At 36.4% G+C, this 24,643-nt stretch overlaps 1 long non-coding RNA gene across 1 annotated transcript; it reads right to left on the bottom strand.

Annotated features, from left to right (window-relative positions):
• Positions 1–20,837: 20,837 nt before the first annotated feature.
• LOC147382583 (uncharacterized) lies at positions 20,838–22,276 on the bottom strand. Its single transcript, XR_015173286.1, has 3 exons — positions 21,276–22,276; positions 20,987–21,194; positions 20,838–20,896 (listed from the first exon to the last, which is right to left on the bottom strand). It is a non-coding gene; the product is annotated as an uncharacterized LOC147382583 (long non-coding RNA).
• Between the last annotated feature and the right edge of the window lie 2,367 nt (positions 22,277–24,643).

Genomic DNA, 24,643 nt, shown 5'->3' with positions numbered 1-24,643 from the left:
TAACAAATCTGATTAAAACTATTCTTTACATGGATGCTTGGTTTTGTCTTGGTGGTCATCAGGATTTCTATCAGGCTTGATCCTTTTGGCTCTAACAACTGGCTCCTTGAATTACACTGGTCCGGCTGGATACCCTAAGGTGCGTTTGTTCCAAGCCTTATCAATGAGATGCACTAACTTTTTAGTCAATGGCCCGAGAGGAAAAAAAACTTTGTGTTGAGGTAAAGATAACTCTATGGGTACGTCGTACTATTCTGGGATCTATGCAAGTTGGTAGAAAGATGTTTCTTCTAGTCCGATCAAACGGGCATAGTAGGATCCTTTGGTTCCTAGAACAGGGGGATTAGTCATCCACCAAGGACATCTTAAACCAATATGACGGACAAGGCGAGAGTCTAACCATTTGCTCCAAGCTTTGACTGAGTTGTGACGCACTAATAGGTTTCTTTTGGAAAAGTGTTCTGGCCCATACTCGAGATTTGAAAGAACATCTACAATTTTAAGATGGTCACAAAATCACATATAGAGTAGGTGGGGGCTTCCTTTGAAGTATTCCTTCTCACCATTCTTTATGGCATTTAGACCTGAGAAAGTTTTAGTTATGATAAGAAGTACAAGGTTAGCTTTCCTTGAGAGTTGAGAAGCTATATCTATAAAGGACTCATGGATAGTTTGGCCATCACTTTTGGAGGTCAGCATGTATTGGGCTAGGATTTCTAGGCACAATCGATAGTCTCTAGTGGCTCGCCAAGCTTCAGGTTTTACATTGACGGGATGACTACGGGAGCAATACGGGCCCAGTAAAGGTACTAAGTCCAATCTCCCATTATGGACTAGGGCCTTGGCTTCTTCTTTTGAAATGTTCAGTCTTGTGGCGAGATCACCAAAATATCCTGTCTTCAATGAGGGCCTCACTAGAGGTCTTGAAGTGGATATCCCTATAATGCTACAATAATCCTCATGAGTGGGGCATAAGTGCATATGTCCAATATGAAATATGTGAAGGTAGGGGTTCCAGTGCTTAGCCATAGCACGTAACAGGTTCCAGTCTATTTCTAACTCGTGGAAGTGAAGAGCACATCTCAACATGAATTTCCCAAACTTGATCTTCTTTGCAAGGTGCAATCCTATGACAGTTGTTTTGATTAACTGATCGATCGGGTTATTGCCTACTACTAACATCCTATTTTAAAACAAAAAGGTATCTTAGTACACTTTAAAGGTCTATGTAAAATATTCAGTTACTTTTTTTTTTGAAAAATCTTGTTCTTATGGAAAATATTTTCTGAAAAACACTTTTTCTTGGAAGACATTTTTTTCTAGAGAACACTTCTTTTGGAAAATACTTTTCTTTTGTAAATCATTTTTTCTTCTTTAAAATTGGGTTGAACCCCAAATTTAGAAAATAATTTGATTTCCATTTTGATTTAAATAACCTAACCCATCATGATCGTTGGATCGAGATGGACTGGGTCATTATGAATTATTACTAAAAATAGATTTTTATTGGGTGGTGCACCCATTTTTATTTCAAGTCCGATTAGATAAAAAAAAATTGATTCTCGAGAACAACCATATATTCTGATCTCATACACACATTTTGATCTCATCATTCACACACATTCATCATTCACAAGGTCCCATTCAATAAACAACCCGAGAACACTCACGATAAGTTCGAGTCGTGACCTACATGAGAGGTTTCTAGACTCTAAGCTTACTATATGCAATGCATTTTTATCTAGCCACCCTTGCCCAAGTACACCTATATACCTCTCGAGCGTACTCAATTAGACGATACGTGGTGACTTGGTTTGATATACCGTATAGGTGATAATCTAAAACTTCAACTCGCTTCTTTGAAGCCAAAAGTAGTCAGTTTAATCCCCAAATCAGAGGTGACGCGCTATGCTTGAGCAAATGCACTATTAAATCACCTCTTTTCTAGAATAGATGTAATATATCCCCTCCTGGTACCGTAATACATCGGAACAGGATCTTGCTTAGGCACTGATTTTGACTAAGAAGTGTAATTGATGTACTTATATTATCTTTGATATACCTATGGGTACAAGTCAAGAATTGTAGCTTTCATAAATGGTTTGTCATCCCACGAGGGGACCGACCACGTACTAGTACTACGTTGGCAAATGGGACATGTGACTATGTGGCTTACAATAGGTCAAAGGCTCAAGTCGCTCCAGCCTAGGTGCATCAATATACCTTTCAAAGTCACCTGATCAAACGGTATTGATGCCCCAATTTGATATACCTTAAGGTACATAACTGGAGTTGTGGTTTTCATTAACGACGTCGTATTTTCGAGGAGACCAGGCCATGCACTAATGCCACGTTGGCTATAAGGGACATGCAATGTGCAATGTAATAATATAAATATGCTAGTGGTGTGTGCAAAACAGGGTGGGATGTGGCCGGGGCCTTTTTCAAACAAATGGCCCCATGGTTCCAATTAAACCATACAGGTAAAGGCATACATTGATCAGAAACATATTTATATGGTTCAATTTAAGATTTAAACATGCACATCTCCTGCATACATCAATTATGGCAAATCAATCAATGAATATTGCATATAATAATTAATTAGATCCAATCATTGCAATAGGCACAATTTTGTAATTTTCATGGTCCAATCAAGGGTTATTTTGGGTAATCTCAAACAAATTGGGATTTCGATGCACATTAAATCGAGGATGGATCATTGAATTAATGATGCTTGTGGAAATGGAGATTTTTTTCCTTTTTTATAAAAAAAAATAAAAAAAAATAAATTAAAAAAAAACCACCAGTGAGTTGTTATTGCCATACCATCTTTTACTAATGTCACCCCAATTTTTATGTAAATCACTGAATAATTGCTATCATTGACGTAGCATTATAAAAAAAATTGGTGCGTCTAAAGCAAGTCTTAGGTCACAAAGAGGATTGCTAATAGTGTTTTACAACAATTGAGATATTGTTGGCACACCCATTTTTTTCTCACAATACACCAATGCCTTTGAACATAAAAATATTATGTAAATACAGATTGGTGTTTTAAAACAAAAAAATAATGGTGTGTTTTTAAAAAAAATTGAGAAGAAGCGAATAATCACAATTTTCACCGATTAAATTAAGCTAAAAATTACACCAAATAACCACTTATGTAACTATGGTTTCTCATCCAATCTCTTGTTTTCGAAATTTTTTCATAATTCACAAGATTTCGAATCTCAATTCCCTATTCAAAGCTCCCAAATTGAGTTGGCACCCAATATGCTATGATTTCGGTATCTGAGTGGTCATAATTAAAAACATTGACGAATTTAATCGTTGAAGTATTGAAGAAAATAAGGATTTCGTTAAAGCTCCTATGGAAAAGCATCATCGCAATAGATTTAAACGATTTTGATAATGACAATCAATGGAGAGAAATCAGGGAAGAATAAAAAAAAGGATTATTTTCCTCTCTTCTCCTCTTTTTGGCTGCGACGTCTGATTCAAACCTCGACGAAAAACATCCAATACAGCGACAAAAATCCCTTTCTCTCACGCTCTCATAAAACCAAATTTTTAAAGAAAGAAAAAAAAAAGATTCCCCGCCATTAAAGCTCTGTTAGAGGACAAAAATGGCACAGAAACACTCATGAAACCCATTCCACTGGCCACGATTTTCATTCACCTCTATTGCCGATTATAAGATTACCCATGTTACAGGTTATGCACCAACTCATAGATCGATTAGATCTATGGATCGAAACCAATCGGGCAAAGTTGTCTCTCAAGACGATGAAGCAGGATGCAAAGAAACAGATTTAAAATGGGTCTCTCTGTTGGAGACGATGAAGCAGGATGTAAAAAATAGATGTAAAAAAAAAACATGAGTTTAAAATATCAAAATCCATTCTTGACTTAAAACACACCGATCCAATGCCATTACATTTTGGTTGTTTCCCACAGCACCCAAACACCAGTTTTCTTTCTTAATCGAGTCGCACAATGGAGAGAGGGAGAGAGACGAAGTAGAGAGGCATTTTCCTTCTGCCGTTTCTTCTTTCTTAAGTTGGGAAGAAGATAAAAATAAAATCAAAACACCTTTTTCTAATGGCACACCACATCTCAACTTAAAAACATTAAGGGTTTGTCCCTTAAAGATGAGTTTCTACTAGGGGCACCCCACTTCTACAACCAATTTAAAACGTTGTTGTTGGTTAACAGTACCTTTAAAAAACTTTTTTTTCTTGCTTGCTGTCAACGAATAACACAAATTGCCTACTATAAAAAAAAAACTGAATACATAAATAACTAAAAAAAATGAAAAAAAAAAATTTTAATTAAAATTAAAAAGGAAATTTATTTATTTATTTATTTTAAAATATTGTCAATCAACAGATCAAACACATATCTAAAAAAAAAATCTACATATGTCAAAATCATGGTTCATTAATCATTATCTCATCCTCAATGAAACCACCCATCCTGTAACCCTACATTATTTAGGGTCACCTTAAATGGCCCTTGATTAAATCACAAGAATAATATGCCAAATCAATGTGCTCAAAATTGAACAGAATGATTAATGATTGGACCAACAAGAAAAATAAAAATAAAAACGATAAACAATCAATAAAAAGAAACTAACTAAAGAATTAAAAAGAAAATTAGGTCATTGGCAATGTTCCCATAAATGGGGCTTTTCAAATCTGATCCTCAAAAGTCCCCAGTGGAGCCGCCACTGAAAGCGCCCTCGATCCGCGAGGTGCACGGATTCGCTTTTGACCTTTGAGGTTTGGGAGTTGCCACCTAGTTATTGCGGTATAAGAACCGAATATTGACTCAAAATGGATAAAAAGAAAAACTGAGTCTGGGGATCGCATTACATGGTTGGAAGGTGTTAGGCACTAACCCCGCTAGGCAACGCCAGTCTCTACTAATTCCCAAATAAGACTACATTGCTAAAAAGACTTAACCGTTAAATATATATATATATACCTTTACGAAGATAACGGTCTTGTTCCCTCAAATCTGGTAAAATAGTTCTTCGAACAACACTCCTTGCTTCATTCACTCATTGGATTTGCTTCAAAACTCTAAGACGAGGTACTTTCTTCTTAGATCTAAATCTTTTGACTATTTTTTTGGATTTCTAAGTGATTTTCAAGAGCTTTTAGGTGTTTTTTGAACTAAAATTGGGGTATGAAAGTTAGGTAAGGAGTTGGAGCTTCAAAATTAAGGTTATTGGGAGGCTAGGGAAACTTTTTGATCTACTTTTTCTAGCGTTTATGCAACGTCTTGAAGTTTGTCAAAGACAACATCATCTGCAGATATGGGCTTCCCAATGGACTAGTGACTGATAATGCCAAAAATTTCAAGAACAAGGACATGAGTAAGATGTGCAAAGACTTCCAAATCACTAATTACAACTTTGTACCCTACAGACCTGAGATGAACGGAGCAGTCGAGGCAACTAAAAAGAATATCAAGAAAATAATCGAGAAGATGGCAACTTCGTACAAAGATTGGCACGATATGTTACCTTTTGCACTTCACGCCTATCAAACCTCGTTCAAAACTTCAACTGGGATAACTCCGTATTCATTGATCTATGGAATGGAAGCAGTTTTGCCCGTAGAGGTTGAGATCCCTTCCCTCCGAATCTGAAAGGAAGCAGAGTTAGATGAACTGAATGGATTCAAGCTCGATTTGATCAACTAAATCTGATCGAAGAGAAACGCCTTGCAGCTATCTGCCACGGATAGATCTAAAAACAACGAATAGCTCGTGTCTGCAATAAGAAAGTCAGACTTAGAGATTTCTCGCCAGGAGACTTTGTCTTGAAGAAGATCCTGCCAATCCAAGAAGATGATAGGGGAAAATTCAGACCAAAGTATGAAGGACCATTTATCGTGAAGAAGGTAGGATGAGCTTTGATACTTATAGAAATGGACGGATAAGTCTTCTTGCAACCTATCAATGTTGACATTGTTAAGAAGTACTACGCCTGATATCTGACCCTGAGATGATGAAAGGCCTGAAAGCGTCCTCGATCTACGGGGTGCACGGATCCGCTTTTGATTTTTGAGGTTTGGGAGTCGTTACCTAGTTGTTGCAATCTAGGAACCGAACACTGACTCTAAAAGACAAATAATATTAATCTACGAAAGAAAAATAAGGGTCCGGGGATCACTTTACGGAGTTGGAAGGTGTTAGGTACCAACCCCGCCCAGCAAATACCGATCTCTACTAATTTCCCAAATAAAACTATATTGCTAACAACACCTAAATAATAATAAAAAAAATAAAAATAGTTATCTTTTCTGAACACAACGATTTTGATCCCTCAGATATGATAGAACAACTCCTTGTACAGTATTCCTTACTTCGTTCTATTACCGAATCTGATTTCTGATCTCTCAGTTGAGGTATCTTTTTCTTGGATCTGAGTTCTTTGATTTTTTTTTATAAATTCTAAGGTATTTTAGAAGGGTTTTTGGGTATTTTTTTTAAGCTAAAGTTGAGGTATGGATGTTAGGTAAGGAGTTGGGACTTCAAAATTAGGGTTTATGGAAGGCTAGGGAAGCTTTTTGACCTACTTTTTCTAGGGTTTATTTTTTGATACGAAAATAGGGTGTGGAGGCTCCCATTTATAAACTTTTTTAAGTGCCTTTTATATAGAGTTAAGGTTTAATTATAATTCTTTTAGAGAGAATTATTGTTTAATTATAATTCTTTTAGAAAGATTTATTATTTATTAAATAGAGTTATTATTTAATTAGAATTCTATTAAATAGAATTATTATTTAATTAGAGCTTTATTAGGGTTTTGACTTTAAGATTTTGACTTTAGTCTTACTTGGTTGACTTTTAATATCTTGACTTTAGTCTTACTTGATTGACTTTAAGATCTTGACTTTAGTCTTACTTGATTGTCTTTATTATATTTTTAATTCTTTTGGCCTCCAAATGGAAGGGTACTTGAATAAATATATCTTAACAATCATCAACAATTTTGCCTGAGAGCCTGATTAATAGATTTTTTTCGTTCAAAATTTTAAATTAATTTTATTAGTATTTTACTTTACATTATTTAATATTTTATTTATTGATTTAAAAAAATTTAATTATTAAAATTGTAAAATTATCGTTTTACCCTCGAAGATGATTTTTTACGTTTTAAGTTATTTTTCAATGTTTCAAGATGTTCTGGAATCGATTTTTCGTAAGGAATTCAATAAGAATGTTGGTTTTTATCATTTATGAAGTTTTTTTGTGCGAAATGATCTTGAACTTTATGAGGGGCATTTTCGTAATTTTATGAAATTTTGTGAAAATTGGCGAGATGATTTATTTGATTTCGATTTATTATTTTATGTGTTTGAAATGATTTTTCTAAGCGTATTGTAAGCTCGAAGGATGTTTTGATGTTAGGGGTATTTCGATAATTTAGTCATTTTTTAGTGATTTTTATCGTAAAGCTTCTTTTTGTCTACAAGATGATGATTTCTATGTTTCTAGGGTCATATTTTCCTAGCGTAGTTTGATTTTTACAGTTTTGTCAGTTCGAGATACCTCATCCGGATTTCTGAAACATATCTAGTAACAAAATAAAGCATTGGAATAGTCATCTATCATTGGGAACCGTTGCAATCGGGTTGACGAGTTGATTAATCAGGCAAATGCAAAAATGGGGTGTCTTCAGATTCCCCTCTTTGGTAGAGGCTTGAAGCAAACTAGATAGCAAATATATTTTGGTACATAGTGCGATATCCGAATGCCAAAGCTAGTAACAGTTTATTTTGCAGCCTGATTTAGCAATTCGTCAAGGCGTTCGGATTCTTGAGGGTAAAACTCTTCTCGAACTAAAAGGTTGTTAGGTCCTCGAGCTTGAACTCTCATTGACGATGTTAGATCCTCAAAATTTTAAAAAATTCTCCCTGACTAATGCAAAAGTGCACGTGTGTACAATGGTGTGATGTTTACTGAGTAAAAATGTGTCAGGTCTTAGAGATCTTCTCTCACTGACAATAATGATTCAAAATTGAAATGTGCTTATGCAACGAAAGCAACCATGGCAAGGTTGAGCAATGAGGTAATTTGAGTCATAACATTATAGGAACTCCATTAAATCCTATTTGAAATTTTTTTTTCGATTTTGAAAAATTATGAGTCTCGTTTATCGGACTCGAACCTATTATAACCACGCTTCTCGGGCTAAAGAACTTAAATAATCCTATTAATTCAGCATAATTCAAACAAAGCTGGAGTCTCCTTTCTCGGACTCTAGCTAAGGTTTACAGGAACTTAAACAATCCTATTAAAATTAGAGTCTCGTTTCTCGGACTCGAATTAAGGTTTATAGGCATTTCAAAAAATCTATTCATTATATGATTCAAGAAGTTGGAGTCTCGTTTTTCGGACTCGAACTTAGGTTTATAGGCATTTCAAAAGCCTATTCATTCTATGATTCAAAAAGTTGGAGTCTCATTTCTCGGACTCGAACTTAGGTTTATAGGCACTTCAAAAAATCCACTCATTCTATGATTCAAAAAGTTGGAGTCTCGTTTCTCGAACTCAAACTTAGGTTTGTAGGCACTTTAAAAATTCTATTCATTTTATAATTCAAAAAGTTGGAATCTCATTTCTCGGACTCGAACTTACTAAGACACATTTCTCTGACTTAGATTTAGAGGAACTTAAACAATCCTATTAATCGAGCTCAAAGTTTGAAAGATCGGGCCTTTATTGGTTTATCATGCATCTGGATTCATAATTGTCATTGGACTTCATCGGACTTTTAAATCAGATTTTATTTTTATCATGTGATTAAGAATACAATTTTGGAATTAAATGACTTTCAAAAAATGTCCCTAGTTTCAAGGTTGACTTTAACTAGAAGTTGATTATGAGACTAATAGAATGGATTACATTTGAAAAATATGGATTTTGATGTATGACAGATAGAAGAACTGACATTCCCTTAAATTAAGACTCTTAAGGTTATCATATGTGCAATAAGGGATTAATCATTTTCTTTCGAATTTCTTTTGAAAAATGCTTGAACTGGACTTAAAAAATCTTGATAAATATTAGAATAGAAGATCTTTCTCTTCAAAGTGGTTGATGATTCTACATCTTCCATTAGCGAATACTTGAATAAGTAAATATACTTTTGAAGATCCTACAATGTTCAAGATGACTCCTGATTTTTTCGACTTCAACATTGTATTCGTCGGATGTGAGTTCTTGGCTGAAAAATGAATACTATGACTTGAATAGTTCTGCATTTTCTAGTTTCTACACAAGCTTCCTTCTAAATTTTTCTTCTTAATAAGACATTTTCTCCCATTTGATGATGCCCTAATTTTTGCCAAGATCGCTTCTTCAGGTTTTCAATCTAGCGGGCTTTGTTTTTCTTTTTCTAATGATGCCTTCATTTTTGCCTAAGTTGCCTTTTCAGATTTTCAACCTAGCAAGCTTTCTTTTTTATGGTTATGTCCTAAATTTTTTTAAGTCGCCTTTTCGAATTTTCGACTTAGCGGGCTTCTTTTTCTTGATGATCTTGAATAACCAATTCGACAACTTCTTGGTTCCCTGCACCTTAACCGAGTCAATTAGCATTCAAGAAGGCTTAATAGGTGGGTTTAGGATATGGTTTAGAAAGAAAATATATAAGGCTCAACTTCCCAAAATGCCCCTAATTTGATATTCTCTCTTTTCTGTCAATTATTTTGATTTTTCTAAATGCCCCTAGTTTGGCATTATTTTATTTTTATCAATTTTTTTTATTCTTTTTTCTAATGCCCTTAATTTGAAATTATTTTCTTTTGAACCTTTCAATGGGGGATTTTCCTTTTAGATGACACTTTTCTTAAGAGAATACACTTATTCTTTGCGTGACTGGACCTGAAGTAACTTTTCAAATTGCCTACATACCCCAAATATTTCTTTTTTTCTTTTGGGATCAAGTCAAAACGTAGTTTATACTAAGATTTCCTCTTAAGGTTGGTCTGTGTGATTTAGAAAGAAGAGACAATTTATTTATTTTTTTTTAAAAGCTGCGAGGGACTAAATAAAGTTTTTTTTTTTAGTAAGACAGGGAAATGGCTAGACCAAAGGAGGCCTCCTTTGATGAATGCTGCTTGACTTGGTTAAAGTTTCAAAAATTCGATATCTAGATTGCTCTGTCAAGTAAGGTCTTCTTTTGAGAATGAATATTCTTCAGTTTTCTTTTGTAAAACCAAGTATGATTGAGTTTTCTGACTATTCAACTCTTCTAAAATTTCGAGAAAATCTTTTATTCCCTTATGAATGAAAACTCTCATCTTTTGAGTGAGAAACATGGTAGATCCATTTGTAAGTCTTTGCATCTTTTTCGATGCTTTCAGCTATATCATTTTTGACCAATAATCTTTTACTTTTAAATCATTCTTGACTTTATGTCTTACTCTATATTTTTAGGCGATCCATTCATATATCCTTATGAGACCATGCAAGAAATATTGTTGAATTTCTCAAGTAAGTGTACTATTCTCTCATGTTTTCTTGAGGATAATGTATCACCAAGTTACACTTCTTGAGTGTGCTTTTTAATTCTAATATTTATCAAATTTGATTAGTGAGCTTTAAGTCACTTCTTATGTTAGATTTTATGTTCACATCATTATTGTACACAAGATAATCAAAAGCTTATTTATTTATTAGAATAAAAAAGAACATAGACTGTCATACCTGACTAAAGCCTAAAATTAACAATGACTAATTGAACTCAAAGACTGACGCAACTGAAGCTAAAAAAAACTAAGAAGCCTTAAAAAAAGACGACATCATTCTGAATGGAGGGACACAATTCTAGGGTCTATGCCACTTCAGTTATCTTCAATGGATGACTTGAACTTGTCTGTTTTTAGTATCTTTTCATATTCCGATTCAAGTCTGTCATATGATGGACGACCCGTTGCTTCAATAATCTTTATGTTCTTTAGTTCTGCCACTGCCTTAGGGTAATTGAGCTCATTCTGGCCTGGAACGAATGTACTGTTAAAATCAATTGAGTGAATGAAGGAAACTGAGTCAACTAATTCGGATTTGGATATGGATATTAGGTTTAGAGTAGGAGGGGGTTGATTTTGAAGGTAGGCAAATGATTAGTCTTAACATTAGGTACGGTAGGAGTGGGTATGGTAATCTTTCCTTATTCAATCAAGTCTTAGATAGCATGACGGAGAGTAATACATCTGTCAAGAATATGACCAGGCATCTGATGGAATTCATAGAATTATCCATTATCCATGTTTAGAGGAAGAGGATTAGGCAAAGGCTTAGGTTATATAGGTATCAACAATCTCCTTTTCATCAATTTTTGGACCAATTATCACCTGATTGGAAGTAAACCAAGGTTAACCATTGACTCTAAAGGTTTGATTCTTAACCACATCATTAAAGTTTTGATATATAATAACCCAAGTCCAGTGGAAAATATCGAATCCAAATGCACTATAAGTCTATGGTGACCAATAAAGTGAGAAAAGTTAGATACTACCCCTGATTGGAATTGAATCTTTGATCAGACAAATTAATTTGATCCTAAGATCGAATCTTTCTATACAAAGTGGTCTGGATCTTTAAAAGTGAAACTAATTAGTCCAACTGATTTGGTATTTGATCAGTTTGATTCATTTGTCAATTTGGCCAACTGGTTTAACTGGTTCAAATTGATCAATATATTTCATCGATTGGGTTGGATCGATATAGTGAATTTAGTTTGAACAGTCTGGATCAGTCTACCCACTTACCTGTTGGTTGGATTAAATAGAGCAATCCGGGAACACCCATAATCAGTTCAGGTCGTGACCTATAGGAAGGCTTCTAGACTCTAGGTTTACTACGTGCAATGCAATTTATCTGGCCACCCTTACGCAAGTATACCTATATACCTCTCGAACGTACTCAATCAAACGGTACGTGGTGACTTAGTTTGATATACCGTATAGGTGATAATCTAAAACTCTAACCTACTTCTCTGAAATCAAAAGTAGCTAGTTTAATCCCCAGTTGAGAGGTGGCGCACGATGTTGAGCAAAGGCCCTTTTAAATACTTCTCGTCTAGAATAGACGTAGTCTATCCCCCTCGTACAGTAGGGTACAACGGGGCAGGGTCTCGTTTAGATTAACTTTGATATACTATATACGTACGAGTCTAAGATTGTTGCTTTCATAAATGATTTAGCATCCCACGAGGGGACCGACCACGTATTAGTACCACGTTGGCAATCGGAACATGTGACTGTGCGGCTTACAATAGGTCAAAGGCTCAGGTCGCTCCAGCCTAGGTGCATCGATACACCTTTTAGAGTCACCTGATCAAACGATACTGCTACCCCAGTTTAATATACCCTAAGGTACATGACTGGAGTTGTGGTTTTAATGAATGACGTCGCATCTCTGAAGAGACCGGGCCAAGCACTAGTGTCACGTTGGCTAGATTAGGACATGCAAGTGTGCAAAACAGTAAACGTGCATGTGTGTGTGTGCAAAACAGGGTGGGGTCTGCCCGGGGCCTTTTCAAACAAATTGTCTCAATCATATCATGGATATCACATGAATGTTACATGACAATCCAACCATATCCCATTACATCAACATTAATATCAAAATCAAACATGCATTTCAATCAATGTTATGGCATGTTAGAAGGGCAATTAACACAGAATAATAATTGGATCCAATCATTAAGCACATAGTTTCAAGTCCAAGCCAAAAATATATTATTTTTTTTATGGTCCCATCGAGATTATTTTGGGTGACCCTATGCAAATTCGAGATTCTCAAAGAACATCGAATTGATGATTGATTGATATAAGGAAATGGGGGAGGATAACCCCTTTTTTTAAAAAAAAAAAAGCAGGTAGATTTTTATTTTGCCAAGCAATGCAAAAACAAAAAACTTTTTTTTTTTTTAAATAGATTTCAAAAAACAAACACAAGGAATCCCTTTATAAAAGACTATTATTGATAAAACAAAATAATAAAAAAAAACCTTCTAAGAAAAGTATAAATAAACAAATAAATATTCTATCACCATACCAACTATACTTTTGTAATCAAAGCAAAGTTTCAATGTTATGGATAAATATTGGTGTGCCAATAGAATTTCTATTTATTTATTTTTTTTCAACATAAATCCAATTTTTCGATTAACAAACTCAACCAAATCATTAGTTTTTGTTTCTTAAAAAAAAAAAAAAACTGCAGTAAAAAAAATATTGAAACAGATTCAAATAGCAAAGTTTCAATGCTATGGATAAATATTGGTATGCCAGTAGAAATTCTATTTATTTATTTTTTTTCCAACATAAATCCAAATTTCCGATTAACCAACTCAGCCAAATCATTAGTTTCCGTTTCTTTTTGTTTTTGTTTTTGTATGATGTTTCCAAAATTACACAAAATCAATTTTTTTAGTGACTGGCAGCACATACAAAACTCACACATCCAAATAGCTCAACTCTTTATTTATATATTTTTTTATTATTGTGTTGCTGTCAACACACAGCACTCAACTCCTTTTTTCCTTTATTTTTTTAAAAGAAAAACTATTACTAAAACTAGAAATATGGCCCCTTAAACAAATTCTATTGCCACCCTAGATTTTGCAATCAAGTACAGGTTTAATATAGGTGAACAATCATCATCGACACAAACACCTTTCGACAATGGCCTTACTTGCCCACTATACAAATAAGCCAAAACAACAACCAAAGAATCAAACCCAACATTGAAATCTTTCAACAATTCCTTCAATTCAAATTTTATTCCTCTTTCATCAACAGAAATAGAAAACCAGTTCTTGAAGAAAGGACTTCAAACTGAGAAAATTTGGTGGAGAATGGCTTTTGCTTACGACGATCTTGGCATAGGTAAAGAAACCGAGATCGGGGGATTCGAAGATAGATTCTGGGTTTTCTTAGAGGCATTTTAGGGCTGCAATTTCAGGGAAATAAAGGGAGTTTAAGGTTTCGGGGTTAAAGACTCAATAGATACTGTTGTTTCTGCTTGTTTCATTCGAATCCACGAAAATCAATTGTGAATCCATGGAAGTAAAATTGAACAAAAGATACTTATACGCCACAAAACGCCATGGATTTGCAGAAAAGAATAAGAAGAGACAGAGATAGGAAGGATGAAAGAGAGAGAGAGAGAGAGAGAGACTAGAAGGAGAGAGAAACGTCTCCCTTCTGCTGATTTTCGTCCATTTCTTTTGGAGAATAAGATAGGAGATAGAAAAAACGTTTTTTCGTTAATGACACACCTCGTAAAAAAATATTTTTTTTACGATTTTTTCCTGATTTTTGTTCTTGGAATTTTCTCCTCATCATGAACAACATTAAAAAAGGCACTTTTTTTTGTTTCTTAATGCATCACTTACAAATAATTTATTTTCACAACTCGCCGCCTATGCCTAGTAACATGCTAAAAAAAATCATCAAATTTTTTTTTTTTCAATTCATAACTCACATCCCAACCATCATCATTCCATCCTCAATTTATGTCAATTTGAATATTTCATTATTTAGGATCATCCCAAAATGACCCTAGATTGAATCATAAAAAGCGATATTCCAAAATGACCTGTCCAAAATCGATCCAAATAATGCCAAGAAAAAATAATACCACCAAAAAATATAAAATAAACCAAATAATGAGAATGGTTCAGCAACCATTTTTTCCACACTATTATCATCTTGACATCTTGCATTATTTATGGTCATTCCAAATGATCATAGATTGAACCATGAAAATGTGCCGAAACAAAGTATTTGGAATTCAAACGAATGATTCATAATTAAGCAAAAAAGAATGAGAAAAAAATAAAATAAAAAAATAACTAAAAATCAATTAAAAAGGTCCTACTGACAATGCATCTCATACTTGGGATTTTTCAAGTCTGATCCTCAATATTCCCTAGTGGAGTCGCCACTGAAAGCGCCCTCGATCCGTAGGGTGCGTGGATCCACTTTTGATTTTTGAGGTTTGGGAGTCGTCACCTAGTTATTACGGTTTAAGAACCGAACATTGACTCTAAAAGGTAAATAATACTAATCTATGAAAGAAAAATATGGGTTCGAGGATCACATTAATGAGTTGGAAGGTGTTAGGCACCAATCCCGCCCGGCAAATGCCGGTCTCTACAAATTTTCCAAATAAAACTACATTGTTAGCAAGACCTAAATAATAATAATAAAATAAAAATAGTTACCTTTTCCCAACGCAACGATCTTATTCCCTCAGATTTGATAGAACAACTCCTTGTACAGTATTCCTTGCTTCATTCTATTGTCGAATCTGATTTCTGATCTTCCAATTGAGGTATGTTTTTCTTGGATCTATGAGTTTTTTTATTTTTTTTTATGGATTCTAAGGTATTTTAGAAGGGTTTTTAGGCATTTTTTTTAGCTAAAGTTGAGGTATGGATGTTAGGTAAGGAGTTGGAACTTCAAAATTAGGATTTATGGGAGGCTAGAAAAGCTTTTTAACCTACTTTTTCTAGGATTTATTTTTTGATACGAAAATAGGGTGTGAAGGCTCCTATTTATAAACTTTCTTAAGTGCCTTTTAGATAGAGTTAAGGTTTAATTATAATTCTTTTAGAGAGAATTATTGTTTAATTATGATTCTTTTAGAAAGAGTTATTATTTAGTTAGAATTCTATTAAATAGAGTTATTATTTAATTAGAATTCTAGTAAATAGAATTATTATTTAATTAGAACTCTATTAGAGTTTTGACTTTAGTCTTACGTGGTTGATTTTTAATATCTTGACTTTAGTCTTACTTGATTGACATTAAGATCTCGACTTTAGTCTTACTTGATTGACTTTAATTTTTTTGGAAAACCCCCTTTATTATATTTTTAATTCTTTGGGCTCTCAGATGGAGGGGTCCTTGAATAAATATCTTGGCAACCATCAACAAGTTTGCCTGAGAGCCTGATTAATCGATTTTTGTTGTTTAAAATTTTAAGTTAATTTTATTAATGTTTCAATTTACATTAATTATTGTTTTATTTATTTTTAGAATTTTTAATTATTAAAATTGTAAAATTATCGTTTTACCATCGGAGAGGACTTTTTACATTTTAAGTCATTTTTCAATGTTCCAAGATGTTTTGGAATCGTTTTTTCGTAAGGAATTCAATAGGAATGTTGGTTTTTATCATTTATGAAGTTTTTTTTGTGCGAAATGATTGTGAACTTTAAAAGGGGCATTTTCATAATTTTATGAAATTTTGTGAAAATTGGAGAAATGAGTTATTTGGTTTCAATTTGTTATTTTATGTGTTTGAAAGGATTTTCCTAAGCGTAATGTAGGCTCTAAGGATATTTTGATGTTAGGGGTATTTGGATAATTTAGTCATTTTTTAGTGATTTTTATCGTAAAGCTTCTTTTTGTCTACAAGATGATGATTTCTATGTTTTAGGATCATATTTTCCTAGCGTAGCGTGGTTTCTACAGTTTTGTCAATTGGAGATACCTCATTCGGATTTCAAAAACATATTTGGTAACAAAATAAAGCATTGGAATAATCATCCATCATTGGGAACCATTGCAATCGGGTTGACGAGTTAATTAATTAGGAAAATGCAAAAATGGGGTGTCTACAAGGCCATCTCTATTATCTTGAACAAACTATCTAACCCTAGTCAACCCTTTTGAACTATCACGTTTATTTCTTAATCTAAGACTTAGGCAAGTCAAAACAAAGTCAAAAAAAAAAAAATAACAATTAGAAAGAAACAGAAAAATCAAAAGCATCAAAGTACTCTTGGCCCGCATGAGGATAAAATGTGAATAGTTAAAAATACAAAAAAAATCAAAAAAGTCAAAAACTCAGATACTTGATCTGAGCTTGACTCAAATCTCCAACATAAACAAGTTCGAGAGAAGCTGAGAGGAGACATAGATCACCTTTCGAAACAAAAATAGATGAACCAAATGTCTAAACCACTCTAAATACATTCAGACTATAACCTTTTTTTTTAATCTTTCCACTACCCTTTAACCTAAGCCAACGTTTCGTCCTACTAAAAGTCCTTTCTAATCAGGAAATGTTCTAGGGCAACCCAATGACAATGACAGCACCAATGATTTTGCGATTTGGTCCGGACCTTAAAGTCTTGTTAATCGTTGGAAGACTCGAGAAGGGAATCTAGGTTAGATATTCTAAAAAAAAGAGTACTTGAAGTGTAGAGTAGCTGATCTCGTGGCTCAACTTGAATTGTCGAACCACAAATAGTCGTCAGCAAACTCGAGACGGGAATCTAGATTTATTACTCAAGAAAGAGTGCCACTACAGGAGTAGAGTCGCCTATCTCACAGCTCAACTTGAGTCACCAAGCCACAAAGACGTAAAGACTCTGAGCAAGAACTGTAATGAAAAAATCCAAAAATACAAGCATAGTCTGAAAGGGCATAGTAAAAATCCAAAAGGGCTATATGAGTAAAAGAATCAGGCTATGACAAGATCAACATGGTACGATGAAAGTCCCAAAAAAGATGTCGATGCGTAAAAAAATGGAAATCAGGTCTGGTGAAAATCGTAACTGACTCCAGGGGCAATAAGGGTAAATAAAAAACAAAACAAAAAAAAGGAGAAAGAAAACTCCTGGCCTACAAGAGTGTAAACTGTGAACAGTAAAATCTTTTCAAAAATCCTGCATCTCGAACAGATAACAGTCTTCCAACACCAGGATACTAAGGATGACTCTAAAGAGATCAAAATAACAATTGACGCTTATATCCCCGATATTCAGCAAAAGCACCAAGACCGTTACAACCAAAGATTTTACAAACTCTGAATTTATCATACTCATTTGATGAAGACATTTCATTAGATTTCAAAAACTATTATTTTGGCCAATGACGACAAATCTAGGACTTATTCAACAAAACTTCGTGTTTTCAAGAACATAGATACACCTGAGGCCAAATAAGTACAAAAACTATTTTTTTTACATTAATCTTTCAATATTTTACATACATTCAGATAATGAAAAGAAAATACAAAAAGAGGGAATACAACACAGTCAGTCAAATATCATGGTGAGAAATGAAAAAAGAGTCAAGGCATTCCTCCAAAACACGAACTGGGCAGCCTGACTCATCATCACTTTTTCAGCATCAACAACATCACGACTCATCAAATATGCAGCAAAGTCATCAAAATGAGGACACTGGGCAAGTTCCGTAACTCAGCAACTTCAGCTCGAAGTCTAGCCACTTCGCCACTATCACTAAATCTAGACTGGGCAAGGGTAGATGTTAACTGAGTGATCTCTTTTGCATTTTCTTCTCCGATTTGACCCAGATAGCCTGAATTCGAAGATGATCAGTTTGAGACTCCTCCACTCTATCTCAATAATTAAAGAAGGATGAAGCACCAGGGTGTGTTTAGGGAACTATCGACATCGAGGGTCTCCCAGAGACGAGTTCTCGAATCCAATATAAGTATGCCAGGAACAGGTATGCTTCGAAGATGGGTCGACTCAGAACCTTAACTCAACTCCATTCTTTTATGAGTCGACTCAGAAGTGCAGTCGATAAAGGACCAATCAACTCATTAAAATTCTCGAGGATAAGCACACCCTGATCATAACCAAATTGTTGAAGAACCCGAAGTGGTATATAATGAGTTGCCCTGTGAAGACTAATCAAAACGAGAAAATGGGCACCATCAAATACTATCACGGGAGATCCTTGAAGTTGGAATGCACCTATCTATCTCACTTCTTCATCATCAAGGTTGCCAATAAAGGAATACCACTCTTCTTTGTCACCTGAGAAGAAAGGGGCAATTGGCTTTGACATCATAAGGACGAGATTGGCATTAACACAAAATAGACGATTAACAACTTCAGTTGAAGTCATGTGATCCATAAACCAAAGCTGCAATAACAGGAGCATTCTAAACTTTGGAAAATGATAAATTTAAATTTAAATTTAAATCCAAGCTAAAGTTTGGAACTTACCTACAGGAGTGGAGCACATTCTCGAAAAATTCGATAACGACCGGAAGAACAAGCCGTGAGAGATTGGAACATCTTGCTCAAAAGCATCGGTGCCAACCGACGTCCCTCCCAGACTTGTTAAATCATGTGAATGAGAGGAAGGTCCATGATGTCTCAGCCACCCGAAAACAAGAGTTAACTCACCAACATCAAAGTAAGAGCATTAAGTGAATCAATGACTTCGAGGGATCCGTGAGGCGTTCAATCAAGAAAGATCGGGACATTGTCTTCAAAACCAATCCACCATCCGAAATCTTCAAAAATTTACAATTTATCCCCAAGAAGTCGGAAGTCTCGCCTTGATACCCATCACGCAAGGGTGGAACTGCAACCGCGTCCGATATTTCAAGTCCTAATTACACTTCAAACTCCTCAATGGTGGGAGTCATTTCATGCTTCCTAAATCGAAAGAGATTGAGCTTAGGGATCCAATACCCTAGCATTGCCTTGATCAAGCCCCATTGCAATGGGACCTTGGCAAGGAAAGATCGACAATGCCATACCTTTTCATGTTAAGAAGAATAGAGAACACCTCCATGGAGCTTGAGAAGAAGCTTTGAGGAAGAAGGAGCGCAAAAATCTATCCAAAATATGAAAGAGGGAAGTAAAATCATGAAAAGTGAAATGTTAGGGTAAAATCAATGGTGAAATAGGCTTAAAGTATGGAGTAAATCGTGCTAGTCCGTGTTTGAAACACGGATAAAGTCAAGGTTGACTTACCCGTGCCTAAAGTACGGATGAAATCAAAATAAACTTATCCGTGTTAAAAGTACGGATAAAGGAAAATGTAACTTAACTATGCTTAAGGCACTGATGAAATTCCAAATGCCTTATCCATGCACCTAGCACGCATGAAAGCTGGGTAAGGTTATCAGTTTTAAGATCACGGACCAGAACATTTTTTAGCTTGGGGCCATGAATCATGTGAATTCTGAAAAACTCAGGATCATGTGACGGTCATTTAACGTCTTAAAACCTCGAAATCACATGAGAAATAATTGAGACTCCCACATGCTTGATAAACACCATTGAAACTCTCAAAAGCCCTCAAAATGTATACCGGGCACGTGGGAACTCACCATGATCGTATTGGATTGAACCAGGCCTTCAAAAACCACATACCCCTCCGTATCACTCAACTATTTGTGTCTCTCACCATTAGGCCCATGGCCCCCCCCCAAACGGATCACACCACTCTAAATCACACTCGAAGGGTCATTTGGACCCTAATCGCTCGTAAGCTCACCAACACTCAATGGGCTTACAAAAGCCCTGCTGATCGATATCATTCCTTGGAGGCCTGTTAAGGCTTGAATCGCTCATATACAAGATCACAATGAAGCAATAAATACTAAGAAGTAATTAACAGATATATATATATATATACACAAAAGTTTAAGATGTTTACATGAGATGTCTGAACCTAATGTTTAAATATCTACAAGGTACATCAACAATTAGATCGAAGGGAGAGCATCATCTTTAGCACTCTGAGTCTCTGGAACCGCTCCAAAAGAAGACCCAACCACAACACCAGAACCCCACACCTTGGAAGAAGGTAGACCGTGCATCTGCAGTCATCCCTCAGCATCCGTGAAGAAGAGTTCTGCATCCAGGGCAGCATCTTGTTTTGTGGTCCCCGCGAGATCAGCACCTGGAATGGAGGGTCCAATGGAAGGGGAGGCCTGAAAAGAGAGAAAGACAGTGGATTAAAATGCAGGCAGATATATACATAATTTGCATGGAAATGAATAATTAAAATGCAAATGCTTACCCTGGGAGGTGTCAGAGAACGCGTAGAGGTGCTCGTTCTGTTTCGGCGTCGAGGTAATCCTGAAAAGATCATAAAAGAATCAGTCAAAATAGAATACTTATGAGCTACGATCTATGAAATGGAAAAGAAAGGAAACATAAATAGCATACCATCTCAGCCTGAAGTCGAGACTCTTACAAAGCTATCTCAAGCTCTAGCTCCTAGATGCGAGCGGCCTGTGCCTTAAGAAGAGCCTCCTACTCCTCAATACGAGTAGCCTACCTTCTACCTCAGCCCTAGAAGCCCTCCATCGGTTCTCCATCTCCACGGGGCCTCGATAACATCGTAGCCCTCTCAAAGACGACGAAGATCATTGGCCTAAAAGCAAGAACACCAACCAATTGAGAACGATAAGAAACAGAAAGTTCTAAGGAAAAGAAGCAATGACAGAATACGTACTGTGACAGCTTGCTCTTGTAGTAGGACCCCTTCGATCTCTGTGATCCCAGCTCGGGCAGTGACCACAGGCATGATGCATCCGATGTATGCCTTTCGGAACCAAACCTAATAGTTCCCAACCCTCACTAGTCTAGTAGCATCAATGCCCATCGACTGGGCGAGATACTCATCTACCGTCATAGCCCCCAAGATAGGCTCAGGTGGAGCGACAGGAATACGAAGACTCCTATCGTGCTGGAAAAATAGGCGTTCCCCTAGATAAAATGTGTACCTCTGCTCTCCAATGAAATGGGGGTAGCGCTGTCGCCTGGTGTTACTCGTATAGGCATTCCTCACCTCTTGCCTCCCGTTAACAATGTGGAAGAGATCTCGAAGAGTGACAGAAAAGATCTACGAAAGAGAAAATCAGACAACACGCATAGATAGTTTCAAGTCAAGAAGAACAAAATAAGAGTTCAAATACTCGCGTCTCGGAGACGACATCGATTGATGTGGGCTCGGGCACTCCTAGGGCTACTCCTGATAGCCCTGGCATCTCTAGTAGCCCAGAAAGCACCCAATGGATAATCCTTGTCGGGATGACGGCGGGTAGGCAAGTAAAAAGGAAAGTATACATGGAAAAAAATCTGGAAGAAAGAGTGTAAAGTGTCAGACAATGAACAAGATATTGAGGAAGAAACAATGAAAAAATAAAGTCAGGATCTATTTACCTCAATGAATTGCCAGAAGAAACGAGTGGAGATCCCAGCTCCACGGGGTGTAGTGATCCCCTTTACTACACGGTCCAAGCCAGCAAGAATGGTCTTGTAAATCCAACTCCCCCATCAAAGTCACCAATGTGATCGATATCATGCATCACTGAAAGGAAGGTGGTAGAGATTGAAGAGTCATCCTCCAAAAAGAAGCAACTACCAATGAGGAGAAGGAAACAGATCGGAAAAACTGTGTCGAAGTCCCTATCTCCAAACTTGGCTGTCCTTTCTTGATAGGTAAGGGGAGCCCCGTCATCTTGCTCTATCAATAACAACCCCATCAAAACCTCCGTGCTAATACGTCCCATCTTCCCTACCATGGAGGCAGGGACTCTGGTAATACCTAGTAGCTCGCCTACTTCCTGAAAGATCAACATAGTCAGGGGTAGGGGCTCTCCATCCATTGTTATGCCCGTGATCACAACAAAATCAGAAGGCCTGATGCCTATCTCCACCTCAGGCATATGAAACGAATGCGTTGCTGGGAACCATCTCTCCACCATAGCCAAAAATAGAGATCGATCAGCTCAAAGTGCCGGTATCTGCAAGAAGGCACCGAAACCCATAGTAGCAAACTGTGTCCTAATATCATCAGAAAATAATGCAGCAATAGCCAATAACACGTTCCATCTCCATTTGAAATTGACCGAAGGATAGGGAGTAGGGATATCCAGGCAGACCAACATAGAGACATAGCTCCCTAACCCACGAAGAAGAGAGGTATCTGGTACACTCTCGTTCTCCTCCTCAGGGATCTTGACCCTGGGAACCTCTCTACCCACTTGACCTCTACCAGCGGCCCTATCTGCCTAACCTCGGCCACCACATCTACCTCTCCCACCATTGCTACGAGGGAGGTCCTCAACTGGACCACTTTGAGAACTACAAACCTTCTCCACCCAACTACCTGAAGAAGAGCCAACCACTGAAGATGAATCAGGCCTCTGCAAAGGCTGCCTCGGCCAGCCATACTCCGTCACTACACCAGACCTCAGAGCAAAATGAGTCTTGGTCTGAAGTTTCGCCACCTCCTCCTCATCCGAAGAATGTCTCGCTACCCGGGTCCTCCTCTCTCTACCCATCTGCAAGTCGCCAATTGGTCAAATCAAGATCCAATATCTTATGATCACGTATCTTGGTGAAGCCAATCCTAACTATCCGACTTAACCCAACCTACCTATTAAACCCAGTTAACCCAATTTAGCCTAATCAATCTAGTCAACCTGGTCAAAACCTAGTCAACCCAGTCAACATAGTCCACCCAAGCAACCAAGTCCCCCAAAACCTAGTCAAATCCAGGTCATCCCAGTTTCAACCAATTTAGCCTAATCAACCCAATTTAGCTCAGTCAAATCCAGGTTAACCCAGTTTAAACCCAAGTTAATTCAGTCAAAACCCATCAAATCTAGTCGACCCAATCAAAACCCTACCTACCCATTTGACCCAAACAAATTCGATCAAAGTCCATTCAGAACCCAATCAAACCTAGTTAAATCTAGTCAAAATCCAGTCAAACCTAGTCCACCCAATCAAACTAGTCAAACCCAGTCCACCCAGTCAACCTAGTCTACCTAGTCAACCTAATCAAACCTAGTCAACCCAGTCAAAATCTAGTCAAAACTAGTCAAAACCAGATCAAACCTAGCAAACCCAGCCAAATTCAGTCAAGACAGTCCTAACCCAGGTAAACCTAGCCAAAACCATATCGACGAAAAGAAAAGAAAATGTGTGGGCACCTAAAGCGAGTCCAAATAGCAACAGGAAACATGAAAAGAAAACGGGCAGGACAAGTGATATTTTCACAATCAAAGGCATGATAGGCAACAAACAAAGGAAAGAGAAGGAGAAGTCAATTTATCCAAACATTCCCTAAAACACCCCAAACCCAATTCTAATCCAATTCTAATTCAATCCCTAAAATTACCCACTCCCCACCTAAACAATCCTACCTTTTAACCTGAAAACAGCCACTCAAAACAATTCCATTAAACCACTCGAAACTACCTCTAAACCAGTCCCCTAAACAGCCCCATTTTAACCCCTTAAACCACCCTTAAATACTCCACATTCTCACTCCAAAATAACCCCTTAACCATCCTTAATTCTCACTTGAACTAATATCTAAAACACCTCTCGCTTCTTAACCCAAATAATTCCCTGATCCATGCCTACAACAGTCCCAAAACAGTCCCTTAAAACACCCCAATCCTAACCCAAATAGTCCCTAGAAACAGCATTCCGTTCCACCCAAACCAATTCCAATCTAGTCCCTAATCACCCTTTTCCCCTTTAAAACAATCTCTTAACCACCCCAAATCTCTGCTCAAACAATCTTTTAGCCATCCCAAATCCCTGCCAAAACAATCTCAAAAACCATTCCAAACATCCTGGGAAGTTCTCCTCCAAAATAGTTCCCAGTCCCTCAAATTTCACAAATCCATCACTACCAACAGTCCATGCACTCAAAGCCCACCAAATAATGCAATATTGATCAAATAATGAAGAAAAATAGGTAAAACAAGGCAACAACAATTAATAATAACACGCTGTTTTCAAATATAACATTTCAAAGGGTGGGAGTGTTAGTTTCAAATGCTCGAAAATTGTATAAAGAAA

This window comes from Akebia trifoliata, chromosome 16 (genome assembly GCF_017979445.1).
Source record: "Akebia trifoliata isolate Shusen 1 chromosome 16, ASM1797944v1, whole genome shotgun sequence".
NCBI classification, from domain to species: domain Eukaryota; kingdom Viridiplantae; phylum Streptophyta; class Magnoliopsida; order Ranunculales; family Lardizabalaceae; genus Akebia; species Akebia trifoliata.
This window is presented reverse-complemented; position numbering and strand designations above follow the sequence as displayed.